Source organism: Arctopsyche grandis, chromosome 9, assembly GCF_051622035.1.
Source record: "Arctopsyche grandis isolate Sample6627 chromosome 9, ASM5162203v2, whole genome shotgun sequence".
Classification (NCBI taxonomy): Eukaryota; Metazoa; Arthropoda; class Insecta; order Trichoptera; family Hydropsychidae; genus Arctopsyche; species Arctopsyche grandis.
The window spans coordinates 25,620,053-25,638,078 of record NC_135363.1 but is presented as its reverse complement, the minus strand read 5'-3'; the positions used below and the strand labels follow the sequence as shown (position 1 = coordinate 25,638,078).

The window sequence follows — 18,026 nt, the reverse complement described above, 5'->3', positions numbered from 1 at the left end:
TCTTTCACTTATATTGTCCCCTATTAGGCGCGGTCGTACGTTTGTATGAATAGAAAATAAAAGCAAAATAGAAAACTTGGATCGAGTTTTTAGTTGTTTTTCGGCTGGTGGGTGGGTTGGTTGGGTTTTATCCCGGGATCGCCTTCTCGCTATAAACATTTCCCTATGACAATGGTGGTCTAAATAGTTCGGTTATTGCAAAAGTTTGCGTGTTGCGTGAGAAGACATAATCACGTTTTGATGTCGCATGTCGTCGACCATTTTTCACGCTTACTGTCAAAACCTTGATACTGAATGCACTGAGAGTATCGCTAACCCTTGACCGCTAACCCTCTGCTCTCCAAATTGATTTTCACACACAACTTCATCCAATTAAACCAAAAAAAATTATTAAACTTTACCATATTATATTGTACTCCCAAATTGAACTTAATTTGTGTATTCTCTAATTTCCATACTATCAAGAAAGAACATCATCCAAAAAATACAAATACGAATTCAATCAACTTTAGTCGTATTATGTAAGGAGTTGCATCCTAATACGAATATATTCATATTTATTAAAATAATTCTACCGCCACACGAGTTTTCATCCGAGGCGTCTTCCCATCATCCTCCAGCACTCTTTTGTAAGTCAATACGACTCAGACGTGCTCCTCATTACCGACGCCACAGTCGCTTTGTCCCGTATCAATTTTCATTGTTTTCCCCGCCCACCTGTAGACTACAGTAATTCCATTTTGCGTTTCTTCTGTGCGCCAGCTTAAAAAGTATGAGCAGCGTTTATTGTGTCGTCCCGTCGACGGCCATTACCATATCAAAAGGCTTGATCACGTTTGAATGGGACCCGCTATTTTCCGAATTCGTTTATTTCCATTTGTCGCGCGTCTCCCGAACCACCCTCATCTTTCGCCGACCCCTCCTCCATTGCCGCTGAGAAAATATTGTTTTCACACCGTCCTCCACCTCCTCCCCTCCCATTAAAAGGCCTCAGAAGTTAAGTGTTATTTCCTCCCGAGTGTACCCGTCTGTCGGAACTTTTGAATTCGTTCCCTCGCGATCCTTTTATTATATATTGCGAGCGACGGATCTATCACGAGACAATGCGGTATTAATGTGCTTTTGAATTAGGAGTGGTGGTCTTTTGTCGAGATGCCGATACTTCATTTTAAGCCAGGGATGGTGAATGTAATAAATAACCTTTTAATTGTTCTGTTTCGTTAACTTTGTTGCTCAATATTTTGTGTTGCGCAATTGACGATTTGTGTTTATTATTATCCGTGTTAACTTTCACCATGCATTTGAACTTAATCTTAAATGGGTACGACTCGACTCACCTCAAATGAAACTCATCAATGGTTATATTATGTGTTGCGAAACGTGTGTAATAGCTATTTTTATGACACGTTGAACATTAAGTAAGTGCATTTATGTGCATATGTTTAACATAAAATATACTGATATGACTTTTATGTAAATATTTGTATTTAAGTGTATTTTCCTTGCATTTAAAGCCGGATTTACTTTTTTTGTATTATGGATCTTTTAAAATATAAATATTTTTTTATGTATCAAACTTACATTATTATAATTATTCTTTTGATTCAGTATTGAAGATCAACTACAATTTCACAAACTTTTATCCAACTTCTTATTATTTGATTTAGATTAGTACCTATATCGGTGAAACGACTTGGGAATTATAATATTAGGAGGGTTTTGGTAGACGGATGTGAACATTTAATTATGTATGTATATGGTGCTAGTTAGTGTTGGTCAGTGAGCTATAACTGTACTCGCCAGTAATTGTTATGTCAACGTCAAACTTATCCACGAGGTGTTTTAGCATCAAGAGGTGACTCTTTCCACCAAATATGCCACGAGCACACGGTTTTATTTTAAGTAATGAATCGTCATCATATAAGGTTGACCGGTGGTGGGCTGTCAGTGCTCTCGCGCTCGCTAATACTCCACGTCGGTTTTGACTGCTGAATTTAATTTGAGTCCCGCAAATAGCCGCTCTTGACCGTCATGCCGTAACAACGGATTGACGTGCACGCTTCGTCCCTCTTGTCCAACGCCAATATTAATGACACGCACCTCCCACCAACCCCTCTTTTCGAATGGAAGACATTTTTATCTCAACCTAAATTCCATATGCAAATTGTGTCTATCTACTTGTACAACTATGTGTGCATGTATTTATCTAAGTACAGTGTCGATTCTATTATATGGCATATGATGTATGTCGTCGTGATGAAATTTTCACTGAAATTGCTTTTTAATTGTTGGAAGTCGGTGATTAATTGCAAGCTTTTGTACCGAAATGTAATTACAAATATCGTTTTACTTTAGTGCCTCTTTTGTTAGAACAATCTTTTTTTTTTTTGTTAAACGTTTGTCACAAGTTTCGGTAGGTCTCATCGCTATTATTTTTTAAACGTCAGTGTTCTGTTCAACTCATGTGATTTATCCGTTGTGAGATGATGGGCGATTCTGGGCCACTCGTCTCATTTCCACATATCATGTTAAAAATGTTGTCTCTCGTTAATCTTCAAAATGTGTTATCGTCAAAATACATCTTCCGTTCCCTGAAGTTATTGGCTATTTAAGTTGTCGCATTATTGATGCTATATTTTTTAAAGCTAGCTCGTTTGGGAATTAAATATAAAAAAAAACTTTGATTTGTTTTGTTTGACAATTAATTATTTAATTGTGCCGTAACTGTAACTTTGTTATTGTTTAGTTAGTTTTTTACGGATTATCTCTAAAAATATTAATATAATAAATGTATGACTTTTGTCACGTGCAATTCGTAAGTGTTAAGTTTTTAAGTGCCGATTGACGCCAATCTTTGCTCTGTTTTTGTTGGACGACCCCGCCGCATTTCAGCGATGATAACGTCCAGACACGCGATTTTTTTTCGTTGTTTATAAAATATTTATAATGTTGTGACGCATATCCAGCACGGTATTTCGAACTGTAGAAAAATGTAAGTGCTTCGCTAATTGAACCACATAAGAATCGTTGGCACATAGCAAATGCATGCGTTTCGACTAATCCAATGCGAATGTGAGTGAGCTTTCATCGCGTCCAACGCATTAGCCCACATTAGCGGTGTGCGATAACGGTGATCGGACAATGGCGGACGACACCGGAATGCGGAATGATGTATCAAGAAGTAAGTGCACGCTGTTTGTATTCGGCACTCATAATAGTATTTGGCTCGAGATGGCCGATTTTCATAACTACATACGTAGTAATTGTGTGATCAATTCAGGTCGTTCGAGCAGGGGATGTTGCGTCGTAAGGTGAATAACTTGTGGTGTGACATCCGCATCTCACGGTCAAAAGCAGCAAGAAGTTAACGTGCGCTCATGAAACCATATCGCCGGCTCTGTTGTTGTAATAGCCACCTGTGGTATGTTAAGCTGAAATTTCAGTTTTCATATTCACGTAATCATATTTTTATGTGCTTCGGGGTGAGCTGTTAATATTGCATTGCTTTTGAGATAATCGAAACTCGTTCGTAAAATAATAGCGAAAGCGATCGAAATATGATCACTAGGACGTTCTGTAAATATGATATACATTTTTTTTAATATACAAAAAGTTGCAATCATTTACAGTCATCAATATATTTATCATGTGGTTGTAATGTCCTTGAAAGGCGTGCTTACTCGGATGGCTTTGTTATGGTGATGTTTTTCATTGACCTTATCAAAAGCCGCACCCAGTGCTGGGGGACATATCAATATTATTATTACACTTTGACGCTTTTTCGGATAATATTACAGACTACTAGTTTATTAATTAATTAAAATTGACACGTTCGAAATTCACCAGTGTTCCAGTTTTAAAAGTAATCGATATCCAGATTATGGCTTCGTTCCATCTCAGTCTCGCGGGGGACCTACGAATTGTTTACCACTCTCCTTTAATGCCCTCTCGCGGGACACTGAAATTAAAAATCATTAATTAAAAGAGCCGCTACTTCGGAATTCTCGTCGAGTTTCCCGAGATTTTCCCGGTCAGACAATGGCTACTTACCTCACGGTGCGATCTATTTTCACGTGTGCAAGCAGCAGTAGCGTGCGGCATGTGTGTAATAGCCCGTCAAGTCATCCCAGTAATTTCGTCCACGATCCTCGGCTCGAATTAGAAATAGAAGTGCTTCGTGCTATGATCACCATTACCGAGTGTCGATCTCGTCTTGATTGATTAACTCGCCTTGGACGTCGTGCAGTGCTTTTGTTTGTGACGGGGGACCCCCATCGATTGTTTCGTAATAATAATCAATCGAGCGACCCTCGCTTCAGGTGCAATCCACCCCGTTCTGGGTATGCGTACTCACTTCCTTGTTTCTTCGGATCTTTTATGTTTTCACTCGATTAATTTCGAAAGCGACTTTGCTAGTAATTACGCCTGTCGCTCCATATTCTATTGTGGTGATTAATTTGATCTCTCAACACACTACTGTCGCTCATTGTTCACGTACACAATACGTTGCAAATGTGTGTAGCAATGCTTTATTTGTTTAGAAGCTCTTCGACGAATCGCGTTGCTCATAAGTATAGCGACCGTCAATTGATGCGATGAGTAAGAGTGTATTTTTCAATTGTATTATAGGTCGAGGTGCGTACTTAACACTTGCCGCACTGTGATGGATAACGAGTGACCAGGACATATTTTATTTTATTTCTTCAAATATACTGAATATAGGGTTTCATATTTTTATGTATTGCTCATCAAAACCTCTATGATTCGAATTATGCCATTAAAAAATAATAAAAAACATTGATCCGTCTTGGAATGACTTGGAAAACATTGATCTGCGTCAGTCTTCATTTTTTATTTCTTGCACTTACATTATTCGACGTTTCATACACGATAAAATGATTTGTATAGCCAACAACAATAATGAACATCGCAGATTTTGATTTATTTACTGGGCGCTTAGAGTCCATCACACAGTGGCTAGTGGATTTTTTTTATCACAGTAAGACGAGTACACCACAACAAGCATTGTGAAACTCCATAGGGCCAGGAATATGTCGTTTTGTTTCTCAATTAGCCAGCAGCATAGCTTCTGCTTAGCGTCGAGAGGCGCCGGGGTTCGATACCTGGGCCGGCCTCGAATGAAAATGTATTATTCAGAGTATGCTGTTGGTCAGACCTGGATTTGTGACTCCAGGTTGATCGTTTCCTATCAGAGTTTGCCAATTTTCTCTGATTTCATTGTTGAAACGGTTCCCGGAAAAAAAAATTGGCTAAAAATCCTCCCTACCTACTATGTCACCACTATTTGATGTATGATAGATATACAATAAAATTTATGTACAATTCATAGATGTCTCGTTAATTTGCGAGTTTTTCAGTGTCTCGTAATTCAACAACTTGTAACAAAAATGCTGCATTTGTAATTGTAATTGTAGTTTGTAATTGGCCAGGAAGGCTCATTGGGATTTACCTGTAAGGCCTTCCTGGTATATATGTAAAAAATAAATAAATAAATCCAAGTCACTTGATTTTAATCGTAACTGCTATGCAATGTCTCAGATAAAGCATGTGTATCTCTTTGGAACTTTTCGATCAGTGTCTACTTGTTAAGAAACGATATTGATTAAAATGCTAAGTGGACCTTTCGCGGTGACTTTTATTGTTTTTAAGGTATTTAAAAATTACGAATATTTTAAGAAACTATCTAGAATGGAAAGCTGTCTAGTGGGTCATCAGCAGACTTTTGTATCTGGCCATTTATATTTATCATAATCTAGATTTGAGAATTTATTAGTGTCATTTCGCATACATTTATTATATGTGAGTAGTGTCGCATAAACTATTTGTTGATGATTTAGTATGCAAAATTGGACTCACTGAGTGCATACCCGACTACTGCTACTCTAAAACATTACACGTCAGCGTACATGTACAACGCACATATCGTGTCCTAGCAATGAGGAGTGGCTGTTTTTATTTATATATGTTTTTGATGACATCGTTTAAGGTTGTGTAGTCCGTACAAGTGTGAATACATGCATCATTTATTTCTGCATACGCCTATTTGGAAAGAAAGTCTTGTTATAACACCGCCACAGGCGCGCTCGAGTTGTACTGACGGTAGTTACGAATGAGCTTCCACGTTTCCTCTTTTTTTTCTTGTTTTTTTTTCTTTTGCTAAGTACGTAAGAGAAAAGTCCAACTAAACGTAAAACGTAAGGGTAGGTTGTTGCGCTCTCCGTACAAACGGTTTCGCGTTTTAGTGTTTGTTTCCCCGGAATGCCAGAACTTATTGACCGGATTAGTTAGTTGGTGTTTGAATTTGCGTTGCGGGGGCCCCAAACCAAATTACTTGCCGGCCGTTCCGCAAGATTTATTCGATGCAAATTTCCGACACTCGGCCTTTAGTCTTTGGGTTCGACGTCCAGCACGCAGTTTGCGGTTCAAATTATATTTCATTATTCGCGGCCGCTCGGTGGACCAATCATCGCGGGTGTATCTCCCTGCCAAAGAGCTACCCCGGCCATACCCACTTACTCATTTTCCCACTTTGGTAATTGTCGTTTGTCTTTTACATTATATCCTTTGGGAGCTAATCGTATTTTCGTTTCCGCACTCGTATGTCACGTGTCTATTGTCTATAATATATAGTCTTTTGTTCAGGAGAGCAGGGTTTGAAGTTCCAAATTATCATTATAAGTCAGTGAGATGAAAATTTTTTTAATAAAATATTTATTTGATAATGATATAGGAAGGTTTTCAAACTAGAATTATGTCGAAGTAGCGAATCTTTACATACTACTATGGACGTCATTATGGGTATACAAATAAAAATGATTTAAAGAGCAAAGTGTAAAATCCACAATTCCTTTGGGAATTCAAGAACTAAGTAGACGCATAAAAAAATTCAACCAAAGTTTTTATATGTATGAATGTAATGTCAATAGATAGAGGATATGTAAATATTTAGTGATTCATCTTGTACCGTGAGTGACTCAATGCGTACACCACATTGTCAGTCTTTGTATGGCAGTTTTACCGTTGAAGGTACATTGTACATACAACAGTGCACGTGATACTTTATTTATTTTAATTTTAATTTAATTTAATTTATTTTAAAAAATCAATACCACAGAGACTTGACAGGTTGCCCCAAAGCGTCAATGTGATTTTAATACAAATAATAAAAATCATAAAAATTACAAAAAAAACATCATAAAAAAAATAATAAAAATCATAAATAAAAAAAAAAACATAAGAAAATAATAAAAATCATAAATAAAAAAAAAACATCATAAAAAAATAATAAAAATCAAGTAAAAAATATGTACACAAAATAAAAACAAAGAAATAAGATTGAAAAATTTATATCGTGCTATTTAGGATGTGTTCCACCAACTCAACATAACTGGCATCGAATAGGTCCAAGTATTGTGCCAGTAAGTTAAGGAGTCGAACAGCTCTCGAGAGGGGGGAGTTCATGAGCACGTTTGATTTAGCCCTAATTGGTAAAAATATATCATGTTTTCTTAAAACTCTACGATTTTCCGGGGCCCAGAATTTTAGTTTCTCCAGGATAGTGGGATTGTGAATCTCTCCTCTAAGTAATTTTACGAAATGTTTCCCAAGAAATAAATCTCTTCTCTTTGCCAGGGAGTTGAAACCCAAAGATCCCAAGACAAAGGCACTAGGGAACAGATATGGATAAAATCCAAATGTCTTCAGATATAAAAATCTAAGGAATTTCCTTTGGACTCGTTCCAACATTAGAGAGTAACGAAGTTGATAGGGAGACCATATAATGGAGCCAAACTCGAGCACACTGCGAACTAATGTACAATATAAGAGACGAATGGCAGTGAGCCCTAGTTCAGACGAATTACGGATTACGAATCCAAGGATTTTTGTTGCCCTATCACAGATATTCTCAATGTGAATGTTGAAACTCCAACTATTTTCGAAGACTATTCCCAGATCAGATATAAATAATTCTCTCTGAAGAAGAGAATCATGAAATTTATACGGATATTTAATAGGAGAACGAGAACGAGAGTAAGAAATGACCCGACACTTTAGGATATTGAAGGGAAGTTTATTAACATTAGCCCATTCATAAATAGAATTCAAATCCTCTTGCAAATAAAGAGCGTCAGGTAAATCAATTATTCTCTTATAGATTTTTAAGTCATCCGCATATAATAAAAATTTAGAATGGTGAATAGAAGATTGAATATCGTTGATAAATATTAGGAATAATAAAGGGCCAAGATTTGATCCTTGGGGAATCCCAGAAGTGGCAACATACTCATAAGAAAAGCAACTCCCAAACTTAACGAATTGACGTCGATCCTGTAAATAAGAAATAAAAAGACCAACAAGATTATAAGTAAATCCAATAAAACTTAATTTACTAACCAAAATTTTATGATCAACTTTATCAAACGCCTTCTCAAAATCAGTATATATTACATCCATTTGATTATTACAATCCAAAGTGCTGGTTATGTCATTAGAGAAACATAACAAGTTGGTAATAGCTGATCTGGCCGGACGAAAGCCATGCTGCTGATCAATGAGCATACTTTGAAAGTGATTAAAAATGTATCTGTGTAATATTACCTCAAACATTTTGGCTGGCGCTGACAAGATAGTTATTGGTCTGTAGTTCCTTACACAAGATTTATCGTCCTTCTTATGAATAGGAGTTACTTTAGAGCATTTCCATAAATTGGGGAATGAAGAGTTCCTTAGAATTAAATTAAAAATGAATTTTAAAGGTTCTAAGAGACTAACCTCACATCCTTTTAGGATGTAATTAGGGATGGAGTCAGGACCGGAAGAATAAATATTTTTTAACTTTAGAAAGCCATATTTCAGATCGGAAGAGTCAAGATGATTAATCGCTAAAGTGGGGAAAGTAAATTCCGAGTCATTGGTAGGTTCCATGGAATCAGTAGGATTATTGAAAACTGATTTAAAAAAGTCGGCAAATCCATTAGCAATGTTTTGATCACCCTCTAACAATCCAGAATCATTGTACATAATGGTCGACTTTACACGATTTACACGTTTAGAATTGATGAAGTTCCAGAATTTCTTAGGGTTTTTAACTATGGAACTTTCACAATCAGCTACATAAACATTATATGCATTATTAATTAATTTCTTAATTTCCGTACGTAAAATACGGAAATTATTTAAGATAAGAGGATTGCTCGATTTCTTCCAGAGTTTATGTGTTTGATATTTACTTTTTAAGAGATTAATAATTTCTTTAGTAAACCAAGGCGGATAAATCCTTTTACTCGTCACTAATCCTTTCAACCGAAAACAATCATTAAAAATAGAATATATAATGTCATAGAAATTAGAGAGGGCCAAATTAACATCTTTGCACTCATAAACTCGCTCCCATTGACAATTACAAAGAATATCATTTAAATATTTGAAATCAACATTTGTAAATAACCATCCATTTAGGACAGAGGTATTAAGACAGTTATTTATTAAACGAAGTGAGGAATAAGTTATAGTTAATTTTAAATGAATATCAAGAGCAGGATGATAGCTGTCTTCAGGAACCAAGGAATCAACTGAATTTGAAATAATAATATTCTGACAATCTAAATTTGTTAATAGAAAATCCAACATGGAATTATTAAAATAGTTTCGAATAGTATTAATTTGTTTTAAGTTGAATAAAGATATAAAAAAATTAAGGTCATCAGGAAAACAGTTAGAAGAATTCAGATTAAAATCTCCAGATATAAAAATGCGACCATTACTTAAATGTGAATAATTAGATATAATTAAATCAAAAAATCGCTTATAAATATTTGGTGGAGATCTTGGTGGAAAATAAATAGTACATATGTATATAAAAAAAGGAATGTTAACAAATCTTAGTTTTAGCCATACACATTCATGAATGTCCTCAAGATGACTAAGTCTTTCAACCGAAATAATATTTGTATTTTTAACTGCTAGAAGAACACCACCACCTCTGGCAGATCTATCATGGCGATATATATTGAAACTGCTGTCAAGTACTTCGGCATCATGTACAGATGAGTTTAGCCATGTTTCAGTAATAGCAAGGACGTCAATAGATCTAGAAGCGGCGTTGTTGTAGAATTCCTTGAGTTTTGTATTTAAACCCCGCACATTTTGATAATAAAGTTTAATGTTACGGGTCACGGGTTTGGGCAATCGGTTTCGAAGAGATTTTTTTGAGAAATAACCATTCTCTTATGCCAGTACCCATAGGCCAAAATTCAGGATTGATAATTATATTAAAAGTTTCAGTATCTACACTAATTTTAAATGACGAGCACATGTCAGTTTTAGCAACCTGAGAAACGTTGATTCTTTTATTTTTAATTTTATTTAATATGAACTGTTTCACAGTATCACAAGTGCAGTTATTTGCCAAATTAAAAACGTGTACATTCTTCAATTTCGGAATAGTGGCCACCTGTAAAGTTTTATCAGGTGCTCCAGATCCACGAGTGTATGGCAGTCTCCCAGAAGAAGTCCCAGCGACCTGACTGAACGAATTTGAAGGATCTACAGTAGAAGCAGAAGCAGGAGCACAAGAGACAGGAACATAATCAGATGTTGAAGCAGAAGCTGATGTAAGTGTAGCTGAAGATGAAGATGGCAGAGGTGAAGCAGTAGAAGATAGCGCTGCGACCTGACTGTAAGATTTCGCAGGTTTTATAGGAGAAGGAGGAGAAGCAGAAACAGAAACAGTAGAAGCAGAAACAGTAGCACACCCAGGAGTAGATGCTGAAGCTAAAGCAGACGCGAGTGAAGTTGAAGCTGAATAAGGCGGAGGTGAAACGGTAGAGGATGCCGCTATAACGTCATACGGGCATCTGACAGGTGTTTGTTTATGTACTGTAGTATTGTTACATTCAGTTGACAGTGTGGAGAGTTCTCGTAATGTTACCTCGCCCGATTGCAGAGTTGTAGGTTCAACAAAAACAGCTGGAGCCAGAGCTGCTGGAAAGGGACGACACATCATCCTCTTTATTTCACCGACATCAGTGTGGATAGTCTGGAGGGACTCCACAGCGATTTTTAGCGAGGCCAGGTTATTAAAAGCGACGCGTGCGATGGATACTATATTTTTAATTTCGTCGCTGATGTATCGCACCCTGTCCTTGGTAAGGACATTGGCACCAGATCCTTTTTTTGAAAGGTCCGCGAGTATTCTCTGGCTTATAGTAACAATATCCTCCATGGTAGAATGCGAACGATTTAACACGTCCAGACACAACGATAGCACACGATATAATTTTATTTTTATATTTGCGTGAGAAAATCGTTCGTTCCAGGCATCGCGGCGTGGAGTTTGAGACTGAAACCCCAGGCGGCTCGTTGACGAGTTCATCATATCAAAGTTCGATTAAAAATGTAAAAAGCAATTTAAAAGTTTGCTAGTTACAGCTCACTCGGTTAGACCGCCGTTTCTATCGACTCAACATCTACAACGGCTTCGAAATTATTTCCGCCTTTGGTTCGTTTTTGCACGAATCCTATCTCACGCATTACATCTATCTATCTATCTATGCGCGCGCTTTGCCCGAACTGAAATTAGTACTGATTGTATTAGTCAATATATCAAATTAATGTTTTTGTAAATTTTCGTTAAGCTTTTCATTTATCATTCGGCATTATTACGTTGGGTAATTATTGTCAGTTATGTGTCCATCGCCTTAGTAAGGTCGAGGTCTTTTACCGTTAATGTCGCCATAAAATCGATATCACACGTCCACTTGCACACGTCTGTCTAGTTGGCTGTCCAGCCATTGCAAACATTTTATCTTTGGATGAATTTTTATCTTTGAGTGTTTTCCCCAATCCCACGCCCTCTCATTATCTGCCTTTCTCGAAATATATCGTCGAATTTATTGTCCGAATGGCATATTGTCACCGTCAGACACACCGAAACTGCTTTGACACGTTGAAACGCGACTTCATCTAACGACGCGTCCTCTCTTCCGGTGCCATTGAGTCACACTTGACTTGTCCTCTACCCTCCGACACCCTCAGACCCTCTTTGAACTGTGGGTGTACTCGCCGCGGGGTAATCAAGATTCAATTTTATTTATGAAGTTATTTCACACGACAAATTAACACCCTTGTGTGTTCGTTTAAATTTTTGTTTTTTTTTTACTTCTGTATTATTGTCGCTTTGATTTGTCACCCTTCTGTTTCGCTAGGGTGTCGCCATTGGATAGGCGAACGCAAAGGGCTCTTTGTTTTCTTTGAGATGATTTCAGGTGTGAAAGCTCGTCGGAAGCTTTTACTGTCAGGTGATTGAGTAAGGTTCGGTTTATTCGGAACGAATTACGACTTAAAGAGAGTCACTCCCGTCACCATTAACTCAACTTGGTTTAACGAATGCTAGCTGTACCTGTATTTCATTAGTATTTTATGTTATTATAAAATAACGTTACGAACATGAATTTAGGAGAGTAATATTTTGTTACTACTCGTCTCTTATATTTTTAATAGAATAATAACAATTTAATTTTGATTTTAAAAAATATTGATTTTATAAATAAATTACAGGCAAGTAATGTGTTTAAGAATAAAATAAAAGAGTTCTAGTTATTTATTTAAAATAAACAACATTTTAATTTAAATTGGGAGATTTATATTTTATTGACTTGACACCAGGCAATGTATTATTATGTGTATTTTTCTTAGAAATTATTCTTGACTTAACTATATATTACTTGATATAACTTTTTATATCATAATATTGATACTAATTATATTGTTTATTTTTGTTTCAGGTAAGCGTTTGTGTGTAAATGCTGTAAAATGTATTAATTGTCTTCGAAGAACGTCTCTTTCACTGTCGCACGGTATGTTATATATGTATAGTTTTTTCTTCACAAGACACACAAAATGTTCAGTGTTTAGTTTTTTGAAATTAATCGGCGCTAGTTTACAGTTTCGACGAGCTTTTAACCCCTATGTTGGTTGTTTAACATGTCTGTATATTAAAATCTAATCACAAGAAGGCAAATTTACCCAACGATGTTCTGGTTCAGATTAGAAAGCTGGCAACGAGGACTTGGGTGTGAGGTCAGGTCTTGTCCAGGAGCTCCAACCTCTACCCAACTCTTCCTTCTCCCATCCCACGTATCTCTCGGTTTGCGGCCAGCCCCTCCCGCCCAGTACGCTCCCGGTGTTTGTATTTATAATTCATTAACTTGTTTAATTGAACACACCAACAACATTCCTCACGGAGCACAATACTCTTCATTTGGGACTTCTATTTTACACGACCAGATTTTACCGTTCGGTTTACGTTGGAGAGATATAATAAATAAAAAAATGTAAAATCAGCCGACAAAGCGAAAAAATACGCCGAATCAAAATTTATACATCCCCCTTCCGCGATTTCATTGTAATGATAACAATGAATTAAATTCGTACATGTGAAGCACAAATTCGAGTGTTTTATTATTATTATTTTTGTTCCTGTTTAAATAATTCTGTTTATTATTTATTTGCTTAGGTTTTCAATAAGAAAAAAAGCAAATCTGACACATTAAATAGCCATTGTATCGAAATGAAAATACTATTACCGTACATTTACATAAAATCATCGTTTGTTATCGCGGGTAATCCTTAATGTGGCTTTTTTTGGAAGCCCTTTGTGCGGGCGTGATTGTTCTTTTATACACCCTACCGGTATTTAAAATGTATAAAAGTAACACGTACGCTTACAAAACAACAAAAAAAAATATATATAATACAATATGTATTCGAATAATGATATAAGACGTTGGAATGTTTCGCATTTTAAATAATTCTGCAATATACTGCAACCTTTTGTTTGTTTTATAAAAATATAATCATTATTGTATTTTTATTTTAATCCTAGTACTTGTACTCATTGTTTTAATTATTTTAATAGGGTCGTTGCTAGCGATAATACAACGGTTGTTTTAATTTAGTCAGTATTCATATTAGGACGCGACTATATATGTATGTAAGTAGTATTTTGATTTTTCACAGCTGAATTTGGTCACATTCGTCGTGAGATTTAGAATCAATTTAAAAGTTTTTTGGTTTATTCGCCGACGGGATGAGATTTCTTATTGGGCGTGCATTCCCGTGGGATTCGAAATCGATGTCCCCACATAGTTGCACGTATAGTATTCTGCGCGCGAGTCCGTTTTGTCACCGTCGTGGGAATAAGACGTGCAGAAATAATAGATCGGCATGGAGGCTGGTCCAGGGAAAGCTGTGTGAATTTTCCATAGAAGCACTTAAAAACGGGACGGACGCTCCGTGCATAGCCTTTGTCACACAACCTGTCGCGTTTCACCCGCTAACCTTGTTATGAACTCTTCTTCTGCTTGCTGATTTCTGCGCAAATTGTGCTACAGACTCGCTATACGTGAGTGGCTCTCAACCTGGATATAAGATTACATCGTGCTCGCAAGTCAAAAGTTCATGGCAACTCACCCAGCGAACAAATAAGCTTTCTTCAAGAACATTAACACAATCAGTTGAGATTGTGAAACCATAACACTTTATTTTGATCGTTATTAAAATTTTTGATCAACTGATTATGTTTTTCCTTTGGAAGCTAATGAACACCCACATTTGCGTATCTGGTTTTCGGTTCATGTGTCGGAAAATTTTAACTTTATATACTAAGGCTCATTTTTCTCTGCGTAAATGCAATAATTCTATCCTGAGAATTTTATTAGTTTTTATCACCATGACGAAAGTTTTTGTATTTATTCATGATGAATTTACTAAATCTTAAATAAATTGGCTTAATTTGTCAATGAAAGTGGGAAAACAGGTGAGAGGTGGAGGGTTACATAAGTACATAATACAATTTACTAACAAATAATGGTTGAGAAACACAACTTATTTACACACTACTCTTGTTCTTCTCGAGATGTGCTTTTCCATGTGCTAGGCGACACTTTTCAGTTTCAACTGCTTACGAGTTGCCTATTTCAAAAACACGCTCACTCTCGCCGGCACTCCTGTTGTTGTCGTTCATAATTAATTTCACAATTAAGCGGATTTAATTGTAAAATATTCGTGCAACTAGCGGATTTTGCGCAAACGTATATGCGTGTGTTGCTGCGCCTCTTAGGACGAAAGAGTACGTAATCCGACCGAGTCGGAGTATCGCCGTCCCTTTAATATTTAAACTTATAATTTAACTTGGTCAGGGTTGGTCCGACAATAAACGCGAGTATCCTTCGTTAGTAGAACACCGACCCCCCTTCGTCGTTTCAAAGAGCGCTTTCCACCCTCTACATATGTACGTGTGTGCACACCCCATTTATAAAATCCAGATTCAAATATTAACACTTTCAATTGCATTAATTATTTATGCGATTACCTACTTGGCAATGACGACTTGCAACCATGTAGTTCTCTTCTAAATAACACTATGCATACCATTTTTTACATTATCTACATATGTACATAGTCACAATAGATGAGGTTTTGTGATAATTCGAAAATTCGAACTCGAGATTTTGACTATTTCGAACTCAGAATAGATCTAGAAAAAATGTGTGTTAGTACGTGTCTGTGTATTTTGAAGATTTTTTGAACGACGCTTGTATTAGTATCGGTCATGGAAATGCTTATCGATACAACGTCAATTTTTTATGTTGATCTGAAGTGATACCTCCTTGTATAGGTTTTTTTAAAGTTTTTAATTCAATTATCTCCTAAACTGCCCAACAGATCAGACTGATTATGTTTTACATGTAATAGAAATGATAAATTCCATACACCAAATTTTTTTTCAAGTTGTGTACTGTTTATCCATAATAAATGAGTAGAAATTATATTAAAATGATGCGCATTATTCTGTTCTGTATTATTATATCTTATCTTTTATGGTTCGGGGCAGCAGGCTTTTGATGGATTTTATTTTTTCTGTCTTACATTTTATTAATATTATTCACACATCATTCGACAACTTAATCTATTTTATTACAAGGTTTTTATTATTTAATATATTCGCATACATCTCCAATTTTCATTGTGTGCACGTACTTACGTTAGTACGAAATCTTAATTACATATAATATTATAGTATAGCAGTGTTGATTCTTCACAATTTTGTTATGAGAACTTCCATCGTTTAGAGGGGCGATGCATTTTATTAAAAATAATAATTGTACGTTTAAGAGGGTTTTCGTTTTAGCATCGTGTGCACTTTCGCCCGTGCAAGTTTCTCGCCGAGTGAAAATTCTCCATTGGGAAACACGTAGTATGGGTAGAGTATAGTCGTTGGCGTCGCACTATGGTTATTTCGGCGTTACGTGTGTGGCTCCCGATATTTATGGAAGTTTGACTTGTAACTGAAGGGTTGGCAAAAGTTATTTCTTATGGGGTATAATTTCGAGTGGAGGGGCGCTCGCGCTTCGTTTTATAAATGTTGTCAAACTTTGTATTTTTACGAGCGTATCATGTGCTAATATTTTTTACGGTTCGACCTTTATCGTCCCGTACACACATTTCTTTGTAAATATTTTATTGATTGACGCCGGTCGAACGGTACAGGTAAAATATATTTAATATGCAATATCGTTCGCACACTTGTAGGCAAATTATTCTATGAATTTAACATGATCACTGGTTTTTTTGTTAAATGGTAGTGTTTCACGTCATTGCGTCAAATTGCAGACGTTTTATGATAACTTACTCGGTTGTCGGGTGCTCATTACTTAATGCAAATTTTTTGAGTGATGTCGCTGTTGTAGGCTGAAAAAAGCTTGTAAAAATAAACGTCGCTCGGCTGTTAATGAAAGTATGTACTAATAAGTGCTGTCGTCCAGTTTCATTTCCTTCGTTTGAACGATTGACTTAAATTTCAGAAACTCGTTTAGTATCCGAATGAGCTTTTCAATTCAATAACAGACCAAATTTGTTCGGGAAAATGCGGAAAAATTCGCTTTATCGACGTCGCTGTTACAGATTTTTTTCCAATTTGAACCTTGTTCATCGTTCTAATATGTCGTGCATTTATTTTATTTTATTACTAATTCATGGTTTTGTTGGACATTGGATCGGGTTTTATTCGTATTTTTATGATTTCTGTCACAAACAATGGAAAAGTCTGTCAACTTACCATCAATTGAACATACATACATCTAGGGTTTAAATTTATTAATATTTATTTCATTTTTCATGCGGTGTTTATTTACTATTATTCTTTAATAATTAAAAAAAACGAGTTACTTAAATGAAAATATAAAAAAGTAGCTCGATTTGAAAGTCGAATTTTTCTATAACATTTCTACTACTCCGATATTGGTTTAAAATGGGAATGAGTAATAAAATACAACAGTACGATTAAATTCAATATTGAATTTTTGCAAGATTCAATCAAATTGTCAGTATATCAAAGGTGTTTTTAGGAATTCGAAATATTTTGCATAGGTGGTTTAATTTTAGAAAAAATTTGAAATAGTTGTAAACACTGAAATGTTAACTGTGCATAAAAAAATCGTCGTACGCAAATTTATCCCAGAACCAAACAATTTCATTCAATTGCATAGATTGCACAAAATATTTGGCGTGCATAAATTTTGCATCAATCGTTTTCATTCGGACGCGCCTACACTGAAACCACCACCGACAACTACATCAATATTTTCACGTCATATTCACTTGAATAATTGAAGTTTTCATTCTGGTTTATTATAATTAGTCCGCTTGGGCATGTATTGTGTGCGATGCGTTTGACAATCGACTGTTTTATCCGACTTGTGTGAGTGTCGCGCATTATATTATAAAATATATATATGTATGTATGTATGTACGTACAATGGTGTTTGTGTGATGTGGGCGCACGCGGTACGACCGGTGTTGGTGCGGACCAGTCTCGCCTCGTCCGCTGTATCGCGTGCACGCCCCTGGACGCCCGCTGCGCCCTTAACACGCCGTTGCATGAGACATGAGGGGCGCCGGCGCCAGGACGCCCCCGGGGGCGCAGCCCTAACCTGCGGCCTTAA

General features: G+C 36.2%; 1 protein-coding gene across 3 annotated transcripts in view; it reads left to right on the top strand.

Annotated features, from left to right (window-relative positions):
* The window catches only part of LOC143916905 (maternal protein pumilio-like), a 171,640-nt gene that overhangs the window by 89,933 nt on the left and 63,681 nt on the right, over positions 1–18,026 (top strand). The window lies entirely within an intron of this gene.